Here is a 15,374-nt window from a genome sequence, read left to right on the forward strand (position 1 = left end):
ATCTTCCTTACTTGTAGGTAGAAATTTACCACAGTCCCTCCTATGAAATTAGTGTAGGTACGTACGGTTGTGTGTTACTTCATCTGGTAGGTTAGATAAATAGAATTCAATACGACCCAGTATAGTAGGGAACAAATAAATAATACAATTAAATTGTTATTCAATGTAATGTTTGCATAAGTTCCGCCTAGTTCCATTTATTTGTTGCATAATGTGGCAGGAATAATTATAAAACTGTGTTGTTTTTATGTGAAGAGAATTCACCATGTTAACATAACCTATTTGCGCCAACATTTTAAGTTGAGAACGAAAGCTATTGTGAGTTTAATAAAGAAAAATATATTTAGGATAAACTTCAGAACACGGTTATCTTCCTTACTTATAAGTAGAAAATTCACCACAGTCCCTCCTATGAAATGTACATACGGTTATATTACTTAACTGGGGTTAAACGAGCGCTGAGGTATAATTCCGGTAACTTCTGAACTGAAAACAGTTGAATTTATTTTTTGTGGAGATGCATTTCATCCTCTAAGCAAAGCATAATAAAAGCCTGAACTAACCGAACTAATTAATATATGCAAGGTGTATGAATACGAAGGGAACTACCTCAACGCTAGTTTAGCCCTGGTAATATATTAAACTAATCAGACTGGAGTAACGTATGAAATGAATAAATACAATTGAAGTGTAGACAAATTGCATTTACAAGCTATACGTAGCGTTATGCTTAATTATTATGCATAATTGCGAATACAGAAATAAGGCAAGTACTGATAGAGTAAACATAACCTATAATGTCAGTAAACATAACCTATAATGTCAACACATCAAAATATGCGTGCGATGCAACTGAAAATTGTTGAATCGTACTTAAATGAATGTGCAAGAATTTCGTAATGAAGCCAGCGTGCTTTATTTCAATTAATTACAATACTAGATACTGTAAAAGTAATGAAGACTATAAGGTATAATTTTTCATAATATACTATATGTATCTCGCTTTTAGTTCAAATTGTGTATATTATCAAACGTATTATTTATAATGTAGATTATTCACATATAAGAAGGGCGCAATAATTTAAATTTAACAAAACAAATATGGTAAACTAACAAAAATGGATTAGACAAGAGTAACATCAGTAACGCTGCACTTAGGCCTAATCATAATTTACTTTACATCCGAGTCAATGTTTCACTTTCATGTGTATATTATTACAAATATTTACTGTTTATAACACCAAAAATTCACTTAACCACATAAGGGCGCAACATTTAATCGAAATAAAGGCAGGTATTACACATAGGAACTTTGCCTGCAACAAAGTAATTTTCACACCAAAAATAATATTATACCTTACATTGCAAGTGAATTGTCTCTCACAGTCACTGTTTTAAATTTTACTGACGCGATTACACTGCATTTCAGAGAAATATATGTTATTTTTCATGTACTACAACTAATTGATATGGTTGAAAGACCGCCCTTCGCGATCAGCTGTTAAGCAAGTCACGTAGTCTGCCTTACGGCCTGTATTAGATCACGACGGCAGTGGTCTCAGCTATTGTGAAATGTACCTGCTAAAACGGTTTAAGTGCATGTTACTATTAGAGCACTAGCTTTATCCATAGACAAATGAATAGAAAGACCCCCAACTCAATGCATTACCTTCGACACGCTATTGACGCGACATCAAAACACTTGGCGGCAAAACATCGGAACTACATCTCGTTACAAATAGCGGCAGAATGCGGAACTACATCCCATGTTACACGGCCCGATCGGTATTACAGGTATCCGTTATGCCAACATTACAGCCCGATCGGTACTGCAGATACCTATTATACCAACACATACTAGTATTTTTCATATCGCCAAAGGAGTGTGTAATGGTTTATCAGTTTAAATAACATGTTTAACCACAATATTTATATCACATTTTTGTTTTAACATGTGAATATAAATATAATGATTGAACATGAAACTGAAAACCATTAACACACTCCCTCTATTAACACCGTCATTTAACCCTTTTATTAAATTAATTTATCAAATTTGACTAATAAAAGTTTTTGCATCTTCTAGATAAAATATGTAATTGAGATACAGGATGCGAATAGGATAGGATACTTCTCTCCAAAACACCTTAAGCACTAGTTTTAAATAATGTTATGTATTATGTATTGGAAGATAAAAACAAAGATTGACTTTGGAATATTGACTTCAAAGTTATTATTGGTCAGTTATATAATTATAATTCGCTCTTAATTTTTTTATGTCAAACATTAGCCTGAAAATAGTCATAAGATGTTTTGCTGTGACATAGTACAACGCACGTTCATAAACATTTATAAAACACCACTTTATTTGTTTTACACCGTCAGAGCTGAACATCTATTTTTAAAAGTAATTGCCATTAGTTTAATATATGGATATTAAAAATCTAAGTAATCAATAATCACCACTGATAAAGAATACAAAGAAAACTATTTATCTACAACAGACATAAAATTAACTTAGACTTTCAATAAAAACACCATTAAGAAATACAAATAAAAAATTATTTTTCATTCTCTGATGTATAGTTGATTCAAAACAATGAACATATTAGAAAAAGTGCAATACAATTTATTAGAGATAAATCTATACTTCGCAACATTTCCTAATTTTGAGCTTTGATACTGAGTGTGTTTGATTTGGTTGTGGCCCCATTGTTCAAAATATGTTGATGTTGTATTCTAATGCTAGGGGTTTGAAAATAAAGTCATTTGACCTCTTGCACTCCAATATTTTTCGAAGATATTATCATGGCCAGCCAGCCACTGAAGCACAGATTTTGAGGTGTTCCAAAGCCATTTCTTGGTTTGAGTTGCACAGTGGGTAGTTAGGGGACTAATATATTCCAATTCTATGCAGGTGTTTGGCCAGACAGTCATGGCCTGTTGCCAATCTAAATGCAGCTACAGACGATTTTCGTGGTAAATCGGGAATTAACTGTGGATTATGATGCAGAGAGTTCATTTTTTCCCTTGAGATTGTGTTATCACATTTTGTTTGTTGAAGTCTAAGTATGTAGATTTAATAAATCTTTTCACAGAATAATACGTAGATTTAGTAACAGATCTGTAAGTAGCAGTGCTGCCCTTCTTTGCTAAAGCATCCGCATTCTCGTTTCCGAGGATTCCATAATGGGATGGTATCCATTGAAATACAATTCTTTTATTGAGTGATATTAATTGAGAGAGCATTTTAGTTATTTCTGTTTTTGAGATGAAGGTGTGTGTTTAGAGACTATTGATAGAATAGCTGCTTTGGAGTCTGACAATATAACTGCATTCTTAAATTTATTGATGTGGCATAGAAGATTCCTGAGACTTTCACTTATTGCAATGATTTCTCCATCAAAACTTGTTGTTCCATATCCAAGAGATCTATAAAGTGAGAAGAGACAAAATATTGTACCATATTTACTCTTTTCTTAGCTGATGTTATACGACAAGCATTCCATTATAAGAAATTTAGTTGCTTCTGTACCATTAAAGTAGTCCCGCCCGGAAATCCGATTGGGGGACTATTTTACTGCATAGAATTGGAATATATCAATCTCCTAACTGTCCATTGTGCTACTCAAACAAAGAAATGGATTTGGAACACCTCAAAATCTGTGCTTCAGTGGCTGACCATGACAATAATTTTGAAAAATACTGGAGTGCAAGAGGTCAAATGACTTTATTGTCAAATGCCTGGCATTAGAAAACATCAACATATTTACTCTCTAAAAATTCTAAATAATGCACCCAAATCTCACCAGTTGCAGAAGCTGCAGATTCGTATCGCTGCCACTGGACTCCATCCTATGCCCTATAGCTGACACAACTGAAATGCTCATTGTACTAGTAATTATTATTTGTATTTATATTACTATGTAATGTTAACTTAGGGTCTTAAAGATCGTTAGATTTATCATTGCCCTATATATTACAAAAATTACATAGCTCATAATGTAGATGAATGAATTCCCCTTATTTTCCTTCAATTAACTGAAGAAATCAACACATTAAACGAAATGAGCTAAAAATAATAATAATAATAATAATAATAATAATAATAATGAATAAAGTCCATTACCATACACTTGTCAACAAAATTAAACACATTTTTGTTAAAAGATCAAGACAATGAATGAATCACTCACTGAAAGAGAATACAAAGAAAACAATTTATCTACAACAGACATACTGTAATAATTAATCTTAGGCGTTCAACAAAAGCACCATTAAGAAATACATACAAAGAAAAAAGTGGTACTTTTAAGGTTCTCATGCATACCTAATTGAAAAAGTACAATGTAATTTATTAGAGATAAGTCGATATTTCACATTTCCTTATTTTGAGCTTCGATACTGGCAGTGCTTGGACTGGTTATGCCCCCATTGCTGGAGTATTGTGCCACATTTATTCTCTAAAATTATGTAAATAGTGCACCCAAAACTCTCCAGTTGAGAAAGCTGCAGGTTCAAATTGATGCCACAGTGAAGTGCAATGAATGAAGCAATTATGTTAGCTGGTGAAAAAGGTTAATGTAAGTAGGCTGGTGATGAAGTGGATCGTAGTTCCTGAGTGGGACACCAAGCATCTCTTGATGGAATGGCCCCTCTTAGTAAGTTGTACCTGAAGTCACCGTTATACTGATTACTGCGAAAATGGCTTGCACATATATATATATGCCCTTCTGTAAGGATGAGGATTTTCTGCCACAGCTGCCCACATTTGGTACCTGTTACAATCAAAATTCTATTATTATCTTCGAAAAAAACACAAACCAGGGTTGGTAATAATTTAAATTAATGATTTAATCATGATGTAAATAAAATAATTTTCATTTTATTTACATCAGATAATTGTTACTACTTAAATCACAGATTAAAATTATATGCACCTAACATGGTTAAGATGAGAAATTAACTTCCTGAAGAAAAAAATATAAACGTTTTTACATATGACTGTTCTGCTGCTTCTTAAAACTATTAGCAATATATATGAGTAGCAAACTTACAAAACTTGACATGTCCATTTTTAGAAAATACACTTCAGATGCCAAAAACTTGCATCTCTGCAATGAATAAAATATTTTCTATGGTGAAATATATTTTTCTTCCTATAAATTCATATAACATTTCACCACAGAAAAATCTTTGTTTATTACAGACATATAATTCAAGCATTTTCTGAAGAAATGGATAGGTTTTGAAACTTTGCTTCTCATATGTCTTTTCCTAAATCCTAATTAAGGAGCAACAGAACACATGGTACAGGTAGTCAAGTAGAGCCTACTTTCGGAATCACCATCTAATTAAAGCATAGTATGATGCTGAGGATTGAAATGAATTACTGTAGCCCATAACAATATCAAAGTAAAAGTTGCACAATGCCAAATGGACTACGTATTTATTTTGAAAACACACAATGCTAAGCTCTTCTGATAAATTTATTTGTAAATATTAATCTCTCTAAATAGTTGAATTCTTTTCTAATGAATAACAAACTGAGCATAATATCTTGCCTAAGTCCAAGCTAATTATTATTATTATTATCATTAAGTGCAGGTTATTAGTGCTGTAACTCTTCATGTATTAATAATGAGGCCTATGTGTAAACATAGTAAATTATTTTTGAAGCGATGTTGTTAAGTACTTAAAACAACACATTAAAAAATACACAATTATGTAGGAACTAATGCACAAATTATGTTTAAATGAATTACAAAAGAAGGCAAAAACTCATTTTAATAAACAAATCTGATTTCGACAAAAAATTCTCACTTAAATTTTAAAATCACTACAGTTTACCAACCCTGACTATTTATTGAAAATATATAAGGATATCTTTGCATTGAGCTTATGCCAACGGCATCGCTTACCTTTTAAGCTGTGCTGCATTACTTGGCACAGGAAACAGGAATAACCAGGTCTTCTCATTACTATCCGATTTCTGTCAGTACACTGCAGCACATTCACAGTGTAAAACTCTGCCATTTGTCTATCAACTGAAACAAACCAGCAGTAGGCTAGTATCATATAATGCATTAATAACACTACATTTCATAGAACAATTGAAGGATTGCAGTATAATCGACGTTTGGGAAATATTCCTGGAAGAATTCTATCCACGACTCTATAAAATAATAAATATCTCCGGCAATTTAACTCTTTATATTTTATCAAAATTATTCGAGTAAAGGTACTCCTGGTAACTGTAAAGTCAAATTTTCTAAAATATGTCTTTTCGGGAACGACACTTCTTTACTATTGCGTTACCAAGCTAGGGTACGCCATCCTTTGGTAACGCAACTGTAAATCAATAAACCGGGAACAACATATTTAGTCATATCAGATTCTGTCCCACGAATTTTAAGATGTCTGACCAACTTAACTTAGCTATATACAAAAATAAGATGTTTGTTCATACCCAAAGTGTATTTTAACTCTGTTAGCTTACCTTTAAAGCTCTTGGCGTAATTGCAGTTAGGCCTAATACACTCTTGTAATTCAACACAGAAGCCAGTTCATCATGTGGTAGTGGTAGAAGGAAGGTAATCGCGTTCTGAAGTTTATCCCTTAACCTTTCATCACTCGCATGCCCAATTATTACACAATCACTCGCACATTGGATTTATCCAACCTACATTTAATTATTCAAGACATCAGTTTTTTTATCTAAATATGCGAATTCTTTGCTATATTATATATTAATATGTATATATTACATATTAATAAATACAGACTGTATATATATATATATATATATATATATAATATTTGAGCCCTGGTTTTTTCGAGACAAGAATAATGATGATGATAATAATAATAATAATTATTATTATTATTATTATTATACAATTTATATATATATATAGCTACAAGCAGTCACAAATGTAACAGCTGACATAGTTAAAAGTTTTGTGTGCCCTAATCTCAACACAAATCGATGTGACTTTCATATGCTTATTTTGTAATCATTCAACACTCCCTTGTGTACCTTGATCTTCCTCCAGATCTGATTCAGATTCATGTTCACTGTGTTCACAACCTGGAATTTCAACACTCCCCTGTATATCTTCATCTCCCTCGAGTTCCAAATTAGATTCATGTTCACTGTGTTCACAACCTGGAATTTCAACACTCCTCTGTGCATCTTCAAATTCCTCCAGTTATGATTCACATTCATGTTCACTGTATTAACAATCTGGAATTTCAACACTCCCCTTTGTACCTCCATCTCCCTCCAATTCTGATTGAGATTCATGTTCACTGTGTTCACAACCTGGAATTTCTACACTTCTCTGTGCACCTTCATCTTCCCCCCTGATTCAGATTCATTTTCACTGTGTTCACAACCTGGAATTTCAACAATGCTCTGTGCACCTCCAACTTCCTCCAGTTGTGATTTAGATTCATGTTCACTGTGTTCACAACCTGGAATTTCAACAATGCTCTGTGCACCTTCAACTTCCTCCAGTTCTGACTCAGATTCATGTTCACTGTGTTCACAACCTGGAATTTCAACAATGCTCTGTGCACCTTCAACTTCCTCCAGTTGTGATTTTGATTCATGTTCACTGTGTTCACAACCTGGAATTTCAACAATGCTCTGTGCACCTTCAACTTCCTCCAGTTCTGACTCAGATTCATGTTCACTGTGTTCACAACCTGGAATTTCAACAATGCTCTGTGCACCTTCAACTTCCTCCAGTTGTGATTTTGATTCATGTTCACTGTGTTCACAACCTGGAATTTCAACAATGCTCTGTGCACCTTCAACTTCCTCCAGTTGTGATTTAGATTCATGTTCACTGTGTTCACAACCTGGAATTTCAACAATGCTCTGTGCACCTTCAACTTCCTCCAGTTATGATTCAGATTCATGTTCACTGTGTTCACAACCTGGAATTTCAACAATGCTCTGTGCACCTTCAACTTCCTCCAGTTATGATTTAGATTCATGTTCACTGTGTTCACAACCTGGAATTTCAACAGTGCTCTGTGCATCTTCAACTTCCTCCAGTTGTGATTTAGATTCATGTTCACTGTGTTCACAACCTGGAATTTCAACAATGCTCTGTGCACCTTCAACTTCCTCCAGTTATGATTCAGATTCATGTTCACTGTGTTCACAACCTGGAATTTCAACAATGCTCTGTGCACCTTCAACTTCCTCCAGTTGTGATTTAGATTCATGTTCACTGTGTTCACAACCTGGAATTTCAACAGTGCTCTGTGCATCTTCAACTTCCTCCAGTTGTGATTTAGATTCATGTTCACTGTGTTCACAACCTGGAATTTCAACAATCCTCTGTGCACCTTCAACTTCCTCCAGTTATGATTCAGATTCATGTTCTCTGCGTTCACAACCTGGAATTTCAACACTCCACTGTGTACGTTCATCTCCCTCCAGTTCTGACCAGATTCATGTTCACTGTGTTCAAAACCTGGAATTTCAACACTCCTTTGTGCATCTTCATCTTCCCCCAGTTCTGATTCAGATTCATATTCACTGTGTTCACAACCTGAAATTTCAACACTACTCTGTATACTTCATCTACCTCCAGTTCTGATTCAGATTCATGCTCACTGTGTTCACATTCTTCGTCACTAAATTCGCTATCACGTTCATTGTTCTTAGTAGCTGCATTCTTTTTGTGCTCTTCTTCTTCTGCTTCGTCCATTTTTTGCAGAATTCCAGGGATGTCTTCAACTTTGACATAGCTAGAATATGTAAACGAGACTATTCTTATACATACATACACACATGCATTCATACATACATGCATGCATACATACATACAAACATACATACACACATACACAAATACACGCATAATGACATACATACATGCATACATATATACATACACACATTCAGACATTCATACATACACGCATACATGCTGGCATACATACACGCATACATGCTGGCATACATACATACATACATACATACATACATACATACATACATACATACATACATACATACATACATGCGTACAATATCTCTTTTTGGCAATGAAATTGCTAAGAAAAATAGAAATAGCAAGAGCACAAATTTGCTTACACGGCCGCTAGCGCGTTGGATATAGTCAAACGGTGCACACTCCAGTACCTTTCAAACCGTTGCTTACGAGATTATAATCTCGTAAGCAACGTTTCAAACAGTACTGACTGTTTTAAGCAATTAATATATATGAAATGTTTCGTAAACATATCGAGAAATGTCAATAATGGAATAGAATTGGGGTGTTAGTCAAAATATGACCTATGAGAGGAATAATAATCAAAGATAAAAATGTGTTGGATAAAGTCCAACAGTGCGAGTGACGAAAGGTTAAAACAATTACAGATCTCAGTTTAATAAACGTTTAAGATATGATGGAAGAATTCAGTTTAAATTAAAAAAACATGATGATGCAGTTAAGCTGCATCTACACGGTTCAATTTTTCATGCTCGTACGCACGCAGTCAGGGAAGAATATTGAAGGAATCAAGTTTAAAGCGCTTGTTGAATTAAGATACATTAAGATTTTTTATCTACAAGGTACGCCATATTGCTTGAATGTGTGAAGTTGAAAGAAAAGTTGAACCGTGTAGGTGACGTGAAGTCTTGTAATCTCAAACGTATTTCTTTCTTACCTTTAACGTTGCGAATTATTTCTTGTTGCAGGAAAGCACCAGTAACTTCTAAATTAACTTGATCTGTTCAAATTTCTTCCTTTAGCAGCCATGTTCGTCCATTCCATAATTTATACAAGATTTAAACAGTATAGGAATGCCAACACCCAACAATCGATCAACTGAACAAATGGGGTTAATAGGTCATACACAGTAGACTAATATGGCTACTTTGTCCTCGAATGAAAATGCAAATTGGCTATATAGTAATAGTAATAATAATCGGAATGTTATAAAACTGACACATTCTGTAAATAATGGATATTAATAATATATGTTTAAAACTGTCATATTGGCAAAACTTATAACCAAAGAACTTTCGAAACCAAAGAGTTTTGTACTGCTAATTTTACAAACTCTGTGATCGAAATCAGCCAGCGCTGTCCTGACCACATGCGGCAAACTAAGGAACATCTATGAGCATCCAACCACATCCAACATCTATCATTTGAGTTAAACCCCCCTGGCTTTGTCTATGGTGTGGTAGCTCCTTTACTTGTCTGTGTCTTGCGCATGCGCAGCAGTGTTGCCAACTGGACGGGAATTCCGTCAAAACTGACGGAATTTCAAAGTAGCGGACGGGAAAAAAATGGCTTTGACGGGTGACGGATTTCCTGGCGGAAATTACGATTTACGTCGGCGGTTTTTTACTTTTTTTAGCTGCTGTCATTTTCAATTTTTTAATTTTTGGGGAATCTTACTTTTTCTTTGAATAGCCCTGTCCGTACCGTACTATTATATTTTATGTAATTTCTAAGATATTTTCTTTTGTGTTGTTTTGTAATCAAATTTTGTATCTCATGTATATTATTGAAACCTGGTTGAGTGGAAGAGAAGGCCTCATGGCCTTAACTCTGCCAGGCAAAATAAACCTACTACTACTACTACTACTACTACTACCATGTTAAGGAATCTTCCGTTTCAAATTTCCTCGTAATCAAGTCAGAGGTTGACGGTTACGCCGAGTATGAACGCTAATGCAACTTTCCTCCGACTTGAAGACACGATTACTACCGTGTATTGGAATGTGAGGTGGAAGGTCGGCATAACAAAAGTGTATCCCAAATAAGACCTCGCTCCCAACAGAAGCTGTCTTTATCAGGCCTGCAGCAAGTGGACACATAGCTTGGCATTGGTTTAAAAAATTAAACAAACATATTCTATTAAAACGAATCGGTGACTCACGTGTCGAGAATCTTGAGATGGAGCTGATTGCATCACAAAGTGTAATTAATTATTCTGTGTTCGTACTGTGTAGTGTGCCCCGTAAGTGTACGTTTGTTTCTATATCGCGTTACCTATATTGCATTTTTTTTAAGTGAAACGATTATTAGTGTCTGTACTGCTTTGTGAATGTTTTATTGACAGATTTAACATGTCAGAAAAGAAAGATAAGAGCTATACTAGAAGATTTAGAAAAGAGTGGTTAAGTGATGAAAGAGTGAAGGATTGGCTGTTGGAGGTGCCTGGAGACCCTAGTATTGCGCGGTGCAAGTCTTGTCAGTGCAGTCTGAATGTGTGATTGTCAGATTTACTCGATCATGGAAGAACTAAGAAACATTTAAAAACATCAGAACCATTTTCAACTTCGCGCCAGTCAAAATTGCAATTTATACCAGTCAAATATACGTACGAATGTGCAGCTGCTGAGGCTGCTCTTTCACTTTTTGTGATTAACCATTGCTCAATAAGGTCTGTTGATCATCTTTCTGAGCTTACCAAGAGATTTTTTAAAGGTGCTGACCATGCTTCTCTTTTACGACTTCACCGCACAAAGTGTAGTGGTTTGATTAGGAATATTCTTTTCCAACATTTTAAATGAGAACTACAGAGCGATATTGATAGTGGCCACTTTAGTCTTCTTATTGACGTATCGACAGATATTTCGGTCATAAAACTACTGGCTGTGTGCATTGTATATTATTCGAAATAACAACATAAAATTGTATCCACTTTTCTTGGAATTGTTGAACTAGAACAGAAAAATGCAGATTGTATTGTGAGTGCAATAAAGTCATTACTTTCAGACTGCGGGTTAGACATTAAACAAATGAGAGGCGTGGGGACCGACAATGCGTCAGTAATGGTAGGCATTAACAATGGGATCTATCAGAAACTGAAGCAGGAAGTCAGTAATCTTGCATAATTGATTCCATGTGTTTGTCACTCAGTTCAGTTAGCTGTGTCTTCTGCTGCAGAAATGTTGCCAAAAAGTGTTGAATTTTTAATATCTGAAACTTATTCTTGGTTTTCAAAGTCATCTTCTCGACAGATTACATGTAGGTTTTTATTCCAAACAATAAATAATAGAGTCCACACCTGTGGAGTAACGGTCAGCGCTTCTGGCTGCGAAACCAGGTGGCCCGGGTTCGATTCCCGGTCGGGGCAAGTTACCTGGTTGAGGTTTTTTCCGGGGTTTTCCCTCAACCCAATATGAGCAAATGCTGGGTAACTTTCGGTGCTGGACCCCATGACTCATTTCACCGGCATTATCACCTCCATTTCATTCAGACGCTAAATAACCTAGATGTTGATAAAGCGTCGTAAAATAACCCAATAAAATAATAAAAAAATAAATAATAGAGCCGATCCCCTTAAAATTGTATAGCAGTCAAATACAAGGTGGCTATCGATTGAAGTTGCTGCCAATCGCATACTAAATCAGTGGTTTAAATTACAGACACATTTTGAGACATCTAGACTTCAAAATAAGTGCTACGCAGCTGAACTCTTATATGGTATGTACTGTGACGTCATCAAAAACTCTATCTTGTATTTCTTAAATCGTATCTAGAAGAATGTCAGAAAGTCAATAAGTCATTCCAGTCAAGTACAGCAGATCCTTCGAAGCTTCTTAAAGATTTAATTCTACTCATTGTAGGTATTACTAGACGAATTGTTGTGCCTGGTTATAGGGGAGATCTGCTAACCGTGGAAGTTAGAAAATACAAGTCCCCTAATATTTATCTTGGCCATGAAGTAGACATTTTATTAACTGATTTGAAAAAGGACAATAAAATCAGCCCTGTTAATGAAAAAGTGTTTCGCAATATTTGCGAAAATTTTCTGTTTTGCTTAGCAGACTGCCGAGGAATGTACAGGTTTTGCAAAAAGTGTCTTTAATTGCACCAGAACAGTGTTTGAGAGTAGTTAAAGAGAGTATAATCCCATTAGCCAAAGAATTAGGGTTAACTGGAAATGTAATAACAAAAATTGATTTTCAATGGTCTAAATTAACCACTGTTCAATGGCAAAATGTTACCAACACAATTGAATTTTGGCATGATATCGCGTCATATAAGGATGCAAGTTCTCAAAATGCATTTCAAGAACTCTCAGACTTTGCCATGATGATTTTGGTTTTACTGTGGTCGAATGCTGACGTGGAGAGAGCATTTAGTATGCTCAACAATGTGAAAACATCCCTTAGAAATAGACTTAAAACCAATATGGTGAATTCGATCCTAACTGTGCGTGCTGGACTTAAGCGTGTAAAATATGCTGTCATGACTGTACCCTACCAGACGATGTTCTCAACCAAACTGGCACAATGGCAGCGTAGACCAACCCAGCACATCAACTGCAGTACTAGAGGCAGATGATGTGGATGAATTATTACTTTAATCAAGATTGGTAAGTTGTGTTAAAATTTGATTTTTTATTTATATATAAGTAGGTATATTGAGTGGGTCCTTTTTTTAATTTTGACGGATTCTGACGGATTTCCAGGTGTTTTACTGACGGGAATATAATTTATGTGTTGGCAACACTGATGCGCAGTGTCCCATCATTGGACTTTGAAAAATTTCTTGCGGGACACTAAGTGCAGTTTCTCCGAAAAATGTTTAAAAAACAGATTAGTAAATTACTTAGATAAAAATGAAATTTTGTCCAAACATCAGTATGGTTTCAGAAATAAATTATTTACAGATGATGCAATTATTGAAGTCACTGGTAAATTTATGCAGGAGTTAGATAACGGTTCTAAATGTTTAGGGATTTTCTTAGATTCAAGGAAAGCTTTTGACACGATTAACCATGTTTACTTCTGGACAAATTATTTGATATAGGAGTCAGGAGGTATTGCGCATAAGTTATTTCAATCATACTTAAACAAAAGAAATCAGGTAACCAAAATTGATAATATCAGTGAAAATGTAAATATTGATGTAGGTGTCCCGCAGGGGACAATTTTAGGTTATATTCTATTTTTAATATATATTAATGATTTATTAAACACTGATTTGAAAGTACATAATGGCTCTTGTTAATCTTACACTAATGATACGGTGGTGATTTTCAGTGGTTTAACTTCCGAGGACACTTATAAATATGCCAATGTAGGTATAAATTTGATCAAAAATTGGCTTGATACAAATTTGCTATCTCTAAATATAACTAAAACTACTTTGGTGCCATTTCTTTAACAGTCTTTGGATTGAACAAATTGAAATCACTTTCTCATTTAGAATTAATAATCCACAACTCATTTTGTAAACTCCCTACAACCTGTAAATGCCCTTGCCTGAATGAATCTGTCGATGTGAAATACCTGGGAATTATTGATGATCAGCACTTGAAATGGGATAGACAAATCACCTTTCTATGTAACAGGATCCGTGAAACAATTTACAAATTTGTAAACCTTCGCCATTACTTGCCTATTCATGTATTACATTTGGTTTATTTGGCTATAGTTGAATCTGTTATCCAATATGGTCTAACTGGATAGGGAGGCATTACAAAAACTGCTCTTCTTCCTCTAATTATGTTGCAAAAACGTATAATCAAAATTTGTTTGAAAAGGGACTGGAATATCCAACAAATTTGATCCATTTCGAATTGAATGTTTTTAGAATTGACCAAATTTATAAATAATGAAATTCTATCATGAAAATAGAATGAAATTTGTAGCTCAGCCACATGATCATAATACAAGACGAAATGAAATTCTTAATTTAGTTGAACCTAAATGCTGCTGCTTTACTACACAGTACAAATTATGGTCCACGTCTATATAATTTGATAATAAAATTTCACCCAGAATTGACTACTTTAAGCACTGAAATTTTCAGATCCAGAATTAAAAAATTTATATGACAGACTTCCCTGTATTATATGTACCATGTATTGTAAAACAATTTTATTTCTATCCTAAGTTAATTTTTTCTATCGTATCTTGATTACTATATCAACATGACCTGTACTAATTACAATACTAATAATAAGTTAATATTAATCCACCAATCTCAACATCATCTCTTTTCTCACTCAGTTATTACTAGTATTAGTATTATTATTATTATTATTATTATTATTATTATTATTACTATTAACTTTATCATCATTTTATGTGACCTTTTTTTCTTAAGTATTTTGTCTACAAAATATGTATGTTTCTATCTACTCTTCTTAAGAATGTGATCTTAGTGCAAGAATTTTAAATTTTATTTTAGAAACAGTAGAGATTTCTATTTTTGTGAATTACCAGTATGTATAATCTGTTTAATCAGAATCTTACAGAAAAAATAGGTATGTTTAGTGAAAAATGTAAAATTGTATGTCATTTTCAAGTCTTTCTATCAAAACGGAACTATCCCCGAACACGAGCTTTGTTCTTTCAGGGTACTTTAATGTAACGTTTT

General features: G+C 34.2%; 1 long non-coding RNA gene across 1 annotated transcript; it reads right to left on the reverse strand.

Moving 5' to 3' along the window:
* Positions 1–2,029: 2,029 nt before the first annotated feature.
* On the reverse strand, positions 2,030–10,168 carry LOC138705092 (uncharacterized). Its single transcript, XR_011333611.1, has 3 exons — positions 9,691–10,168; positions 5,922–6,047; positions 2,030–4,778 (listed from the first exon to the last, which is right to left on the reverse strand). It is a non-coding gene; the product is annotated as an uncharacterized lncRNA (long non-coding RNA).
* Positions 10,169–15,374: the final 5,206 nt, after the last annotated feature.

This window comes from Periplaneta americana, chromosome 8 (assembly GCF_040183065.1).
Source record: "Periplaneta americana isolate PAMFEO1 chromosome 8, P.americana_PAMFEO1_priV1, whole genome shotgun sequence".
NCBI classification, from domain to species: domain Eukaryota; kingdom Metazoa; phylum Arthropoda; class Insecta; order Blattodea; family Blattidae; genus Periplaneta; species Periplaneta americana.